Source organism: Triturus cristatus, chromosome 7, assembly GCF_964204655.1.
Source record: "Triturus cristatus chromosome 7, aTriCri1.1, whole genome shotgun sequence".
Classification (NCBI taxonomy): domain Eukaryota; kingdom Metazoa; phylum Chordata; class Amphibia; order Caudata; family Salamandridae; genus Triturus; species Triturus cristatus.
In genome coordinates, this window is record NC_140590.1 from 1,225,000,476 (window position 1) to 1,225,013,454 (window position 12,979).

The 12,979-nt window shown below is 45.0% G+C and overlaps 1 protein-coding gene across 1 annotated transcript in view; it reads left to right on the forward strand.

The window, feature by feature from the left end:
* The window catches only part of LOC146811658 (serine protease 33-like), a 275,395-nt gene that overhangs the window by 74,019 nt on the left and 188,397 nt on the right, over window positions 1–12,979 (forward strand). The gene's annotated exons all lie outside the window — the stretch shown is intronic.

A 12,979-nucleotide genomic window follows, 5' to 3' on the forward strand; every position in this document is an offset into this window, starting at 1 on the left:
CCTCCTCTGGCCACTTTAAGGCCCCGGGGACCCCATCCCCCAGGGCCAGCCATTGTTTTTTTTGTTTGTTTTTTAAATGTAATAGTGGAGGGGGGCGGCGTGGCCCCCCTCTCAGGCCACTTATGGCCCCGGGGACCCCATCCCCCGGGGCCTGGCCTCCGTTGGTGGCCGTGTGGGGGTCCCCTGTCCCCCCACGGTCCCAGCCGACTCCCCGCGTCCTGCGGGTGCCGGCATTGCTTTTCCACATGGGGAGCAGCTAACATGCTGCTCCCCATGTGGAAAAGCAATCAGCTTTGCTTCATTGAAGCGAGAGCAGGTTTCCCTGCTCTCGCTTCAATGAAGCAAAGCAGTTTGCAATGATAGGGCGGGAGCCGCGAGGCTCCCGCCCTGTCATTGCAAACTACAGTGGGCACCCCGGGACACTACAGGAGCCGGCCCTGGGGGGTGGCGGTCCCCAGGGCCTATACAAGGCTCCAGGAAGGGGGCCGCGTGGCCCCCCTCCCACATTTACAAGTTGCCCTGGGGGGTGGTGGTCCCCGGGGCTGGGGGGGCCTGAAAGCTCCCCTACCCCAAATTATTTCAAGCCCCGGGGGGTTGCGGTCCCCGGGGCTGGGGGGACTGAGAGCCCCCCCACCCATGTTCAAGAAGCCCCGGGGGTGGCGGTCCCTGGGGCTGCATGGGAGCCGTGAGCCCCCCGCATATACAATGTTTGAGCCCCGGGGGGTGGCAGTCCCACACTTCTTTTTTTACTCTGCCCCCGGGATTAGGTCCCCCCGGGGGCAAATTAGCATATTCAGCGCGGGAGCCCGTGCTGAATTTTTTTTCTTCTATCGGGAGGATCCGCGCGTCCAGCGCGCATCCTCCCATTGTTAAAAAAAAAAAAGGAGGAGCTCACGGATGTTTTGTATATACAAACGGAGGATTAGATCTCCTAAAGATCAATGAAGCGGCCTGCAGTGTGGTGAAACAAGGTGCAGTGTATATAAACAGTGAGTTAAAATTGACTACCTATAGAAAAATCATAGTGTCAGATCACAGTTGGATGAAACATGTAGACCGCGTTTGTCATTAACGTGCTCGGAGACTCACCAAGATCACGTTCTTTTTTGTTTTTTATGCTTTGACACCTTTAGATACTTAATAAACATATTTTTTTCTATAGGTAGTCAATTTTAACTCACTGTTTATATACACTGCACCTTGTTTCACCACACTGCAGGCAGCTTCATTGATCTTTAGGAGATCTAATCCTCCGTTTGTATATACAAAACATCCGTGAGCTCCTCCTTTTTACAATAGCAAAGGAGTTGTAGCTCCTTAACTGCACCAGGTGCGGTTAAAAGGAGGTCCCAAATGATGAAGCATGCCACCTCGGTGGGTGATGGGACTTTGTCCTCTTTAACAGGACTTCTTTTCCGAATGTGTTGATTTTGTCGCCATTAGTTCTCAGTTCTGCTCTAGTAGACCCGCGGATATTGTGTTGATATATACTTAGTGAATAGGGGATTTGTTCACGCTGGTCTGTAAATCTCCCTCAGACCCCTCAACCGACCGGTGTATTTTGAGAATAGTAACAACGCCCCACTCTTTGGTGACGTCCATGTTGGACTATGGTAATATCATTTACCTGGGCTTGCCATTGCCTGCATATTATTCAAAATCCTACAGCTCGTCAAATCTTAAACGTTCAGGCACGTTTCTCAGTGGCTGCCCACATCTAATGAAATCAAATTTAAGGCACTAACTTTTGCCTATAGAGCTTTTAAGAAGAAGGGCCCCCTCTATGCCATTCAATATCGCTGAGATCTAACTATCTAAGGCTATTGCAAATTCCTTGGATCTGTAAGGCCAGAAGGGATGGAAGATCCTTTATGTTCCTCAAACTTTGGAACTCCCTTCCGATCGCTCTATGCTGAGCTATCTCTGAATCTATCTTTCATAATAGCTTGAAGACATTTCTTTTTAATGTTTAGGTTCTTCTGTCCAGGGTTTTTTGCTGGGGTCTAGTTCAAATTGGAAACCTTGCCGCTAGCATGGGACGATTCTTTTATAGCAGATATGTGCTTTATAAGCTTATTCTATATTATTGTATTATGCGTCCAATCTACTCACCATTCTCATAATACTTCCCACCCAGCATTGTTACACTGATGCTTAAAACAGTGCACTAACCTTCATCAAAATTCACTTGTAAACTCACTAAAGCCACAGTGTTTTTCCAACTTCTTTCTTGGTTGGGTTAACACAGATAGGGACAAGTGAGGCACCATCATCAGTTTGGCTGGTGCAATCTACCGGCGCCGTAAAGGCACGCACAGTCAACGGCCGAAGAAACCTCTTCAGTTTTTCCTCATTAGGAAATATTGAGTTCATAAAAAAATTAAATGCTCTATACATTAAAATGCATTGATCTAAAACAAATCTTTAAAGTTCATAACATACCTTTAATCTTTATTTCGATCAATAAGATCATAAAAGATGTGCATAACAGTAAGATTATTAGAAGCCATGAAACATGAATTGTAATGCATTACATTGGCAGTTTGTCTATTAAAATCAAGTAAAAGTACAATTCAATTAAAAATCATCAGTACAGTACATTGTAAAACTTTAAGGCAAAACTGCGACCTAGTTCATATAACGGGTACGAATGTGCCACATCGCTGGTAAAAATTTGGCTACCGCAAACACAGTTGAAGGTGATGCATCAGTTTTTAGTACTCTATAGGCTGTATAACACTGTCTGAACCCTAAGTTTTTAAGCAAGGGAACGAGCCAATATTTTCTAGGTTTACTATAAGCAGTACAGAAGAATATCACATGCATTTCGCTTTCCAGGGGATCTAAACATACAGGGCATTGCTCGGTGGACGGGGGCTGAGACCAAGTACTGGTAAATGACCTGAGGGGGAGAGTGCCAAATCTCCACTGTAAGAATAGTTTTCTGGTCATAACAGGACTGATTCGGTCCAGCACAAGTTCCAGATGATATGAATCTTTAAATTGGATAAAAAAATTGGTTAAGGAACCCAGCTTTGTGCTTCCTAATAGGGAGGTTAGTTTAAAATCATAATATTCTTTTGATAAAACTTTGCGTGGTACATTTCTGCAAGAATTTACAGGATCTAACCATAATTCCGGCCTTCCTAAGCTCTCGCACATTCGTTTGATATATTTTAGCCAGGGGATGTTTGTTATCTTTGGTAAGAGTAAGATCTCCTGGAACTCCATCCTGTAGCTCAAGAGCTCCGGTGTGCACCAAATTCGACGCCAGAAATTTAGTGGCTTTAAACCCAATTCTTCTACAATTGGTCTGAGGCCAAGGTCTAGTCTCAGAGGGAGAAGCGGGGTAGTTGGAGGTAGAGCCACCAGCTGTCTGATGAATTTGTTTTCAGTGGTGTTGAGGTTTTGGGCCGGTAAATGTGCCCACATTTCCCCCCCATAGGTAACTGCACCCCTGGCCTGCATGCTGTAAATTTGAAGGAGTGGGCCAATGGGTTTGTAGGTCGACCTATTTGGTAACCTGCAAATACCACCCGTTAGCTGTACCAGTTTAACATTGGCCTTTGTCCGATGTGTATCCCAGGTCATATTTTGGTTAATAGTCACCCCTAAATACTCAAATGTAAAAACCCTCTCTAATCTCAGTGTGCCTATAGTGGGGTTGGGACGTGTTGATGGCGGGGGGTTAAGAATCATATATTTTGTTTTCAAAGCATTGATCTCCAGCCCCCACTCTGCACAGAATAACGAGAAACCATCCAGAACGCGTTGTATTCCCATTGGGGATTTTGACAGCAGCAGGGTGTCGTCCGCAAACATAATGGCAGGCACCCTACTGCCGCCAAGCTTTGGAGCATCAATGTCTCCCATTTTAGCCAAGTGGGCAATTACCCCATTGACAAAGAGGCAGAAGAGGGTAGGTGCGAGCGCACAACCCTGCCTCACCCCCCTTTCAACGGGGAATCTTTCTGAAAGGGTCCCATTCCTGCCACACCTAACCAGCGCAAAGTTATTTTGGTGTAACCTTATCAGGATATTCAAAATGTCTGGAGGGATACCCAGGTCCGCGAACACTGACCATAATCTGGCTCTTGGTACCAGATCGAAGGCGGCACGCAAGTCTACAAAGACCGTGTATAAGCTTCCGCCCTCGATTATTGCAGTTTTCCAGAACAAGAGGTTCAAACGGAAAATCTGGTCCGTTGTTGAAACTCTCCTCCTGAATCCCGCCTGGAAGGGGTTCAGAATGGAGAATTCTTCCATCCAAGTTTGAAGGCGGTCTAATATCAGCCTCCCAAATAGTTTCTGTGAAACATCAATGAGGCTGATGGGCCTGTAGTTGGCTGGGAGCAGAGGCGATCCCTTCTTGTATGGGGACAATCTCTGCGCCCAGCCAAGTACAGGGCACCTCCATGCCCCCTAAGACTGCGTTAAAAATCACCAGCAAATATGGGGCCCACACATCAGGCTCTTGTTTAAATAGATCTCCTGGGAGCCCATCCAAGCCAGGTGCTTTACCTGTTGCCAGCCCGTAAATCACGGCACGTACCTCCCCCTCCGTGAAGGGGTCCCCCTTGTGTTGCCTGTGTATTTTGGGCGATGCTTGTGATGGGACTCTATCTAGGTCCTTATAAAGGGACTGGAAGTGATCCTGCCAGATTTTGGCTGAAATATTGGGCTCAATAGCCGAAGCGAGCTCGTCGGACCCTGTGTTTACTACTCTCCAGAATTTACGAGAGTCCCTGACAGCTAAGCTGGTAGTAAGATTCTCCCTTTTTTCATAATCCCAGTCAATCTTAGCATGGGTAATCAACTTCTTGTATTCCCTTCTACAAGCCTGTATCACCAATCTGTTTTTACCCTCCTTTATCGATGTCAGCAGGTCTGATTTGGCCTTTCGGCATGCAGCGTTATACCAGCTGGGGCATTTCGCCCTACTGGCTCCTATCTTTCCAATGGAAAAGAGAACGACGGCCGTGGACTTAATAAGGTCCTCATGTACCGACCCCAGTTGTTCATGAGTTCCGTGGTCGCTAGATTGGTCCAGTAGTGCGCTCACCTTCTCTAGTGAGGGAACAACCCGAGCGTACAACTCTGAGAGTGTTCCTGGATTGGCAGCTAGTTTTTCCCACCTTACTCTCCGTCTATTGTTCGCAAGAACCATCCCTGTGGCGGACCCATCATCTCCAGCCCCATTTACAACTATACCCGGGAGGAGATATTCTAATTCAAGTGCGTTGTGGTCGCTCTCCTCTCTGGGAATCACCCTAAAGTCTATGACACGGGACCACGAAGACAATTGGACCAGGATATAATCCAATCTAGACTCCCGTCCCGCTTTGTTGAATGTACAGATAGCGGGGATATCGGACTTCGTACGTCCATTGCATGCCCTGAGACCGTGTTTGAGGGTCAATGCGGTGATCTGTACAGCCAAAGGTGTCCAGGCTCTAGGCGCAGGGGCCATCGTAGGCGGTACTAACCATAGAGCTTCCTCCTCCAGTACTGGCCCCTCCAATAATCCCATGAGAGGTTCAAAGTGGGAATTCAGGTCACCTCCTACAACATAGGGTATGCCCTGTGGAATTTCGCTGAGGAAGGTGGAAAGATCGTCGATGGTAGTTGATTCCCGGGTTATGTTTACCGGCCTGGAAAAGACATTTACCAAAGCCAGTTTTTTGGCATTCGGCCACTCCAGCACGACACACTGGATATCCCCTGAAGCTGTTGGCAAGGGTGTAGCCTCACAGCCCAGATGGGTAGCCACCCAGGTTGCTAACCCTCCAGATGGACGACCCATTCCCCCCCATCTAGCAGGAATGGAAAACACCGCGAATCCCGGTCGAGAGTACTCCTCTCTCACCCAGGTTTCTTGGAACAACCAAACATCTTTGGAGTCTATAAATGAACTCCAGTGTTCGCAGTCCATCTTGTTTCCCAAGCCCGCCAAGTTCCAGGATAATATCTTTAGTGGGGGTGGTCTATGATGGAAAATGGGAGTTGGAGTGGTTTCAGCATCGGCTGCAGTGACCAATGTTGGTTCATTTTGATCTGTTTTCCCTAGATTGGCTGGGGAATGCGGAGTGTACATTAGAGAGATCTCATTAGTAAGTACACTAACCGCTGTGATTATATTTTGGTGTGTTTTACCACATAAGCCGCCTTTGTTAGATTGGTGTTCCTTATTATGGTATTGGTCGACACAGGGCTCAGTCCTTGGGGGTTGGTTGGTGCAGTTGCTAGGGGGCGTGATCTTTCCCACCTGAGCAACCCCTAGTCGGTTGTGGAGCCCCCCCCGCCGGGTGAGACAGCGTCAGTCAACCATGTCCAGGCAACTAAACCTGTTAAAAGTTGCAGGATAGGTAGGCTGCTGGTCTCTATAATAGAAGGAGTCCCCATTCTCCCTTGCCCGCCAACCTCCCCTTCTCATGGGAATTGAATCCAACCCACCTCTTCTCATACCTGGGTCATAGGTGGGTAGAAAAAGGATAGTGCTAGGGATTGCATAGATGTCTCCTGGTCGCAATGTGGCCATCCGCATATGTGGGAAACCGTTCTAGGTTCCCTAAAATTGACCAGGACACAATCCTCTTTGACTGATTTGTTTGTGTGACCCACCCATGGGACTCTTCTTACCATGAGGAGTGACTTGAGAAGAGTGCCAGTATTATCTATGGTACAATCAGCATTTGTAATTAGCCTGGGACTAGGATTCAACTGCTCTGGTTTTTTTATTAGTAGGTTCACTGCAGATATGGGAGTGGTTAAGTCGGATGGTATATGTGCAGATTTACCTTTACCCGGGGTGCTACCCCTCACAGTGGCCTTAGATTTTGTAACTTTTGCAACCTTTGCAACCTTTCCCTTACGGCACCCTAGATTTTGGGTGCCTCTTTTCCTTTTGGGTATAGCACCAGTCCTATTGTTATGCTTAAAAGAGATATCTCTAGCATTTATGGTGTCAGTGTCGGTAACGGTTGGGGCTGTAATGGGTTGTATCATAATCTGGTTTGAGGATGCCTGGTAAGGCAGAACAGGACTTCTAGCTTCCATATCCGTGTTGTTTAGCATGAGGTTGACTGTGCCTTGCAAAGTATCCGACCCATTGTCCCCGTTTTCCCCTTGGTCAGACTCTAGTCGTTGAAGTCGTTGAAGTCTTCTTTCTGGGGTTCTAGCTTGCGATATAGTGCCCATTGAAGATCTTCTTACCCATTCTATTTCCTGGGATATACGCCTTTCAAGGACAGTGATTTCATCAATCAGGAGCGCCCCAGCTTTGACGAAATAAGTATCAAGAGTGCCATTTGCATGTCCATCGGCCAGCGTACTTTTGCTCCTTGTTTCTCTTGTTGCCATGATTAAAGTTCTTATCCTAGCTGCTAGATGGCAGATGTGAGCAAAAGAATCAAGAATCAATGGGAGCGGCCTGGTCCCGGCCTCTGCCGTTATTGCGAGCCGCGGGTATGGGCGCAGTTGAATAGGTAATAATGGGGGCGGGAAGAGACACCAGCTGCGCGTAGTTGCAAGCGCTAAGGATGCTGGGTCTCGCAATCCCAGCCCCTGTAGGATACTGTGGTTGTTCCCCCGGTCTACTGTCTGGATTCGCCAAAGTAGAGCTGTTTGAACGGTTTGCGAGTGGCTCCCTTAGTTTTTTTGCTCCGGTGTTCCTCTTTCCGCTCACTTAAGTCACTCCGCGGGCTCTGGGTGCCGCAGCCTGAAAAGCAGATCCAAAGGACGCTTCACCCCCTCGTGGAAGTACAGTAATGCAGCCGTGCTCCCCAACAGACCCCCGGGTCAACCGATGTCTCGTTGTGGTCTCGGGACCTCTCGGGGCCACTCGGGGCCTCTGTCTCCCCTCAGTCGCAGATCTCAAAGTAGTTGCCGGGCTGCTCAGGAGGCTCGCCCGCCTCCTTCAACCCTCCCGCGAGGTTTGCACAAGGATAGCTCTGAGTTGCAGATAGGTCTCTTAGTAACACATAAAAGAATTCAGTCTCCTGGTCTGTGTCATACAGTAAAACCACTAAAAATGTATTATCTTCCATAAAAATATGGAATATGGACAATTTAGCATACAGGCCTCTAAATATTTTAACTATTGTTAGCCCCAGACAAGCTGATTCATCAAGATGTAACTATGCCAAGGTACACTGGCTACATTAATTAAATAAAGTGCATGTGCAGAATTTAAGCTTTTTGACTAAAACAAATCTAGTAATGTAAACACAGCATACTATCTGATTAACTAAGGCACTAGGGTTATGCTAGTATAGTAACATTGTCTCCATCTGTATAGTATTCTGTCAGATTTATAAAATGGTAGTCCTATAGGCTAATAGAGTGCAATTTAATCTAAAACAAAGCTGTATTACAGTACTGCACTAATCCAAATAAATCCTTATACATTACACTCCACCATTTTAAGCTGTCTGTCCTTTTGGTCTGTCTTTATCAGATCTTTTAGCTTTCCAGGCTGCATATATGTAGGATGCTACTGCCTGGTAGATGTCCTTATGATCTGTTCTACAATAAAATGTTAATGCAGCTCTTCAGGTTGGATTTTAGAGACAAGCCTCTGAGGTATTACCTTTGGATTTTCAATGTAGCATTGCACAGCAGCATGAAGTACATCATTGAGCCTCCAAGATCCTAGTGACAGATGTCAGATCTACTTCCAGAGGCATTGACTATATTTTAGAAAAGGACAGCACCTGGAGAGTTCCTTATCTAAACATACGTTATACGGCCCTTTTCTCTGGTGGAAATAACAGACCCAAGAGTGGCCTCCAATGAGGCTCTGGCTTTAGTTTAAAATAGTTGATCAAAAACTCTTCCTTCTTCCTCTCTTAGAATTTGTAGGACAGTCTTGTTTATCTGCTTTGGATTGTTCCAATAAATTGTGAGACTATACTCAACTTGCTTGAACCAAAGTAAGCTATTGTTTTTATGGCGATTCTGCAGAGCCTTCCAAAATACAGAAAGAGCATGGCTGGGCTAGACTCGAACCCAGTATTGCACAGGACAAAAAGCTATGTGGTCTTCTTGTTTTATCATCGCTAGCTCTGCTCCTAGTGCTGATATCGGAGTTCCTTGCCCTGGGCCTAGGTGTAATAGCATTTTCAAGTGTTTGAAGGGCCTGCGCATAAATACATATCTAGATTTCCAAGCAGCATGAGATTGCTGCAAGGGATTTTGTTTTGGAGGCAATTAGGGCTGGTTTAATGAATTGATTTCCATGTTTCTTTTGCAAAAAGCCAGCCTGTTGTCTCAGAATTGTTTTTGGCTTAACTGATTGATCCGTCCAATTGAGCCGATCCCAAATAATCATAGGTTTGCACTCTTTCGATTGCTTTGCCATAGACCTTAAATGTCGAAATTGGCTTCGATTTAGGTTCAATGATCATGAATTGTTTTCCTGTATTGATTGTTAACTTCCTTACACTACAGAATTGCTCAAAACCTTCTAGAAGGCAGTGCATTGACTTTTCTGTGTATGCAGGTATCCCTGAATCATCTGTGAATAGCAGAATCGGAATATGGATGGCCTGCAGTTAGAGAACATCAAGACCAAGATTATTGAGGGATTTACCTATTTCATTTATATGATTGTTAAACAGTTCTTGGGCGAGTACACAACCCTGTTTCACTCCTTTGTTTACTGTTAATTCCTCCATGCATTCTCCCTTGTTTCTGTATATTACTCTTGAGTCATTGCCATGATGTAGACCCATCAATAGTCTCAGGAGCTTCATAGCAAGGCCTTGTCCCTCCAAGACACTCCAGAGTACTGTCCTATCCACACAGTCGGATAACCTCTTTAGGTCTACAAAGACCAGGAAAATGGGGAGTTTTGCTGGTCCATGTAGTTTAAAAATATAATCTACAATCTTCTCACTTCGTCTATGATATTTTTCCCTTTTTGGAATGATGTGGTGTGATTATCCTCCAATTCGAGTCTCCAGCCAGGACAATAGCAGTTTCCTGAAGATTTCCTGAGGTCATCTAGATGGGCGATAGTTAGCAGGATCATCCCTCTTCCCTTGAGTTATTTATATTTCTACCTTCTGCAGTAATAGTGGCAAACTTGACTCGATTAAACAGAGGTACAAAATAACATTTGGTTGAATGGTAGGTATGAGATCCCGATAATATAATTGACTATTGTAAACTGTATAATACTGTTTTTCTAGGTGAGTATACTAACACAATTCTGAAATTAGCTTTGAGGTAGTGGAAAGGGTTCTGGGAGTGCGCCCTTACCACATCTTGACTTATTTTGCCACGATAAATTACTTACTGAGGGGGGAGTTTAGCCTCCATAAACACACCCTACAGAAAAGACAGATCCATAAACAACCTTGTCACTCTACCGGTTAGGAGTGTCTTATCCAAAACACACCTTTGTTTTGCTGCTGAGCAGTGGCTCCTGCATGTGATGAATGCTTTTCTGCTCATAGCCTACTGTGAGGAGCCAATGGAGTCTGCCATAGGCTTTGGTTGTCCCAGGGTCAGCCATACAGCTGTCTTCCTTAAAGCTATCATCTCCAGTATAAGGCTTGGATAATTGGGATCTTTGTCCTACAAACACCTTTTGCTGTGTGTTTGAAGATAGTAGTATGCTATGCATTGTTCCCTCCTTCATCCCCAAGGTAAAATTTCTGTTCCATCCTGAACAAGTTTTTTTTCCAGAGCCTCAGTCTTCCGAGGAGCTTGAGCCCCATTTACTTGATGTGAAAAAAGTGCTTTTGATTTATTTGGAAATTGTAATAGACATCAGGACCAAAGGCTCTAATAATCGTTGTCAAGTTGGTCCTGTAATGAAAGAATTCAAACACAAACTCAGAGACACAGTAGATCGGTGCGATCTACAATAGTTTTAGCATAGTTGGAGGCAGGGGTGACTCTTCCACCAGGAATTGAGGGGAGGTCAACAAGAAGAATGTCAACCCCAATGGCAGTGTCCCAAGGTGCTTCCTTGGCAGAGATATGTAGGACAGCAATCTGGGATACCTTTATCAAACATTACGTTATAATGCAAAACACTGCGGGCAGATTTGCAAGAACATGCGCTAGTTCATTTGCATGATGGAAAAACAGCCTTGCGCCACCATGGATGTGCCACATTTACAATGCGGCGCACCGTGGCGCAAGGACAGACAGATGCCTGACGCATCTTTTGTCAGAAAGGCAATGCATTGCTGGAGTCGTGTCTATGAGCACGATGCAACTCCAGCAATGGTCAGGAACGCCTATTCTGACCATGCTGCGTCACTCCTTACACCTGCTTCAAGCAGGCGCAAGGTTTTGACGCAGTGGCGTCGTAAAAGTCACTCAGTGAAATCTTGTAGATTTCACTGAGTCACTTTTACGACGGGACACCCACCCTGCATACATTATACCTTACGCAGGTATAATGTAGCACAGAGCTTTACAAGGTGATGCAGCTCCCTAGATGTGTCACGTTGTAAATATAATGCATCATGGCGCATTGTTTACGATGCCGCTGTGTCACAGAAGTGACGCAACGGTGTTGTAAAGTTGGCGCAAGGGGCATGTAAATCTGCCCCATAGATTCAGAATGATTTTGGCTCAAATGTGCTTGTATCTATAGAGTGAAACAGAATGCGAACCTGTATGTAATAAAAGATTTTCTGTTCAGGAGTGCAATTCCTTTATTTTAGTCAGTTATTGCTTGTTACATCTCACTGAATATTTAAACGAGGCAAAAAAAAGTCATAAGGAGGTAATGCCTGAGCAGGCTTAACACAATAAAACATGAAGGTGAAAGGGTGGGAGGGTTTTTCTTTTTTAGAGGTTCAACACCCCCTCACTAAGGAAATAATCTTGCCACAAGAAACACTCGGAGTAATGCAATTACCGGCAAGTCTCCAGCCACCATAACATGTAGGCAAAACTGACTCAAATTAGTCCTGGATACCTTTTGTGGAAAAAAGATAGAAAGGTTTAAGCACAAACTTCCCCAAACATGAAAAACAGGCTTAACACGTATAGCCTCAGCAGCTAAGGAATGTTAAAAAAGCATTTTGATGTTGAACATGTCCCTGAATGTATATATTTGTGATGAAAGGATCATCAGAAGTTTGAATCTATTCCTAATATTATCAAAATAAGGCGAAAAATGGGAAGTAAAGATGTCCAAATGGTCTGAGCTACCGACTGTGAAATAGTTCTAGGTGATATTTAAATTACACTGACCTAAGTGGCATAATTTAAGGAATTATGTGGTACTCTTGCTACATGAAGTTCCTGAAATGATGCAACTTTGCGTCATTATGCACTATTCACAGTAAAAATGTACTCTGAATGCACCATTCATGGTAAAAACTTACCGCAAACTCACAGGAACCACAGAATGTCAGCAGCTGTTGTTCACAGTGCTTTTGGTTTTTGCACTTTGTTTTACATTTGAAATGCATCTTTGTGTCAAAAACTGGCTCAAGGATGCCTTTTGTGCTAAAAGATAGTGCAGAATGTTGGGTTTGTGTTTAGTTTAATTATGCAGAATTTCGAGTATTTTACTGTTGCCCAAATTTAGCTTTATTACACAAAAACAAAGCACACTGTTTTCGTACATCCCTACATTGGAACGAGGAAACCATATTTTAATACTTCCCTTGGCTCTGCATCTTGTGATTCTTGGCAAATCATTAAATCTCCCACAGCTGAACATGTGTTACATCTGCTTCTCTTTCAAGCTCTGATGCCCTGAAGCCAAGTTCGTGCCATATAAAACTGCCCAAAAAACATGCAAACACATCTAAAATATTTAATTTTAGCAACACCATTGTAGTCATTTCACTGTATGTGTTGGCTCTTTCAAATGATAGTTCTTCGTTTATTTCATAATTTTTGGTGTTGAACATCTGGACAACCTGGTGCTGTGGGCAGTGGAAAAAGGGAATGGTAATTATGTACAGAAATTTGGACTGAGGTATTTTTAACACTAATGGTCTGCACA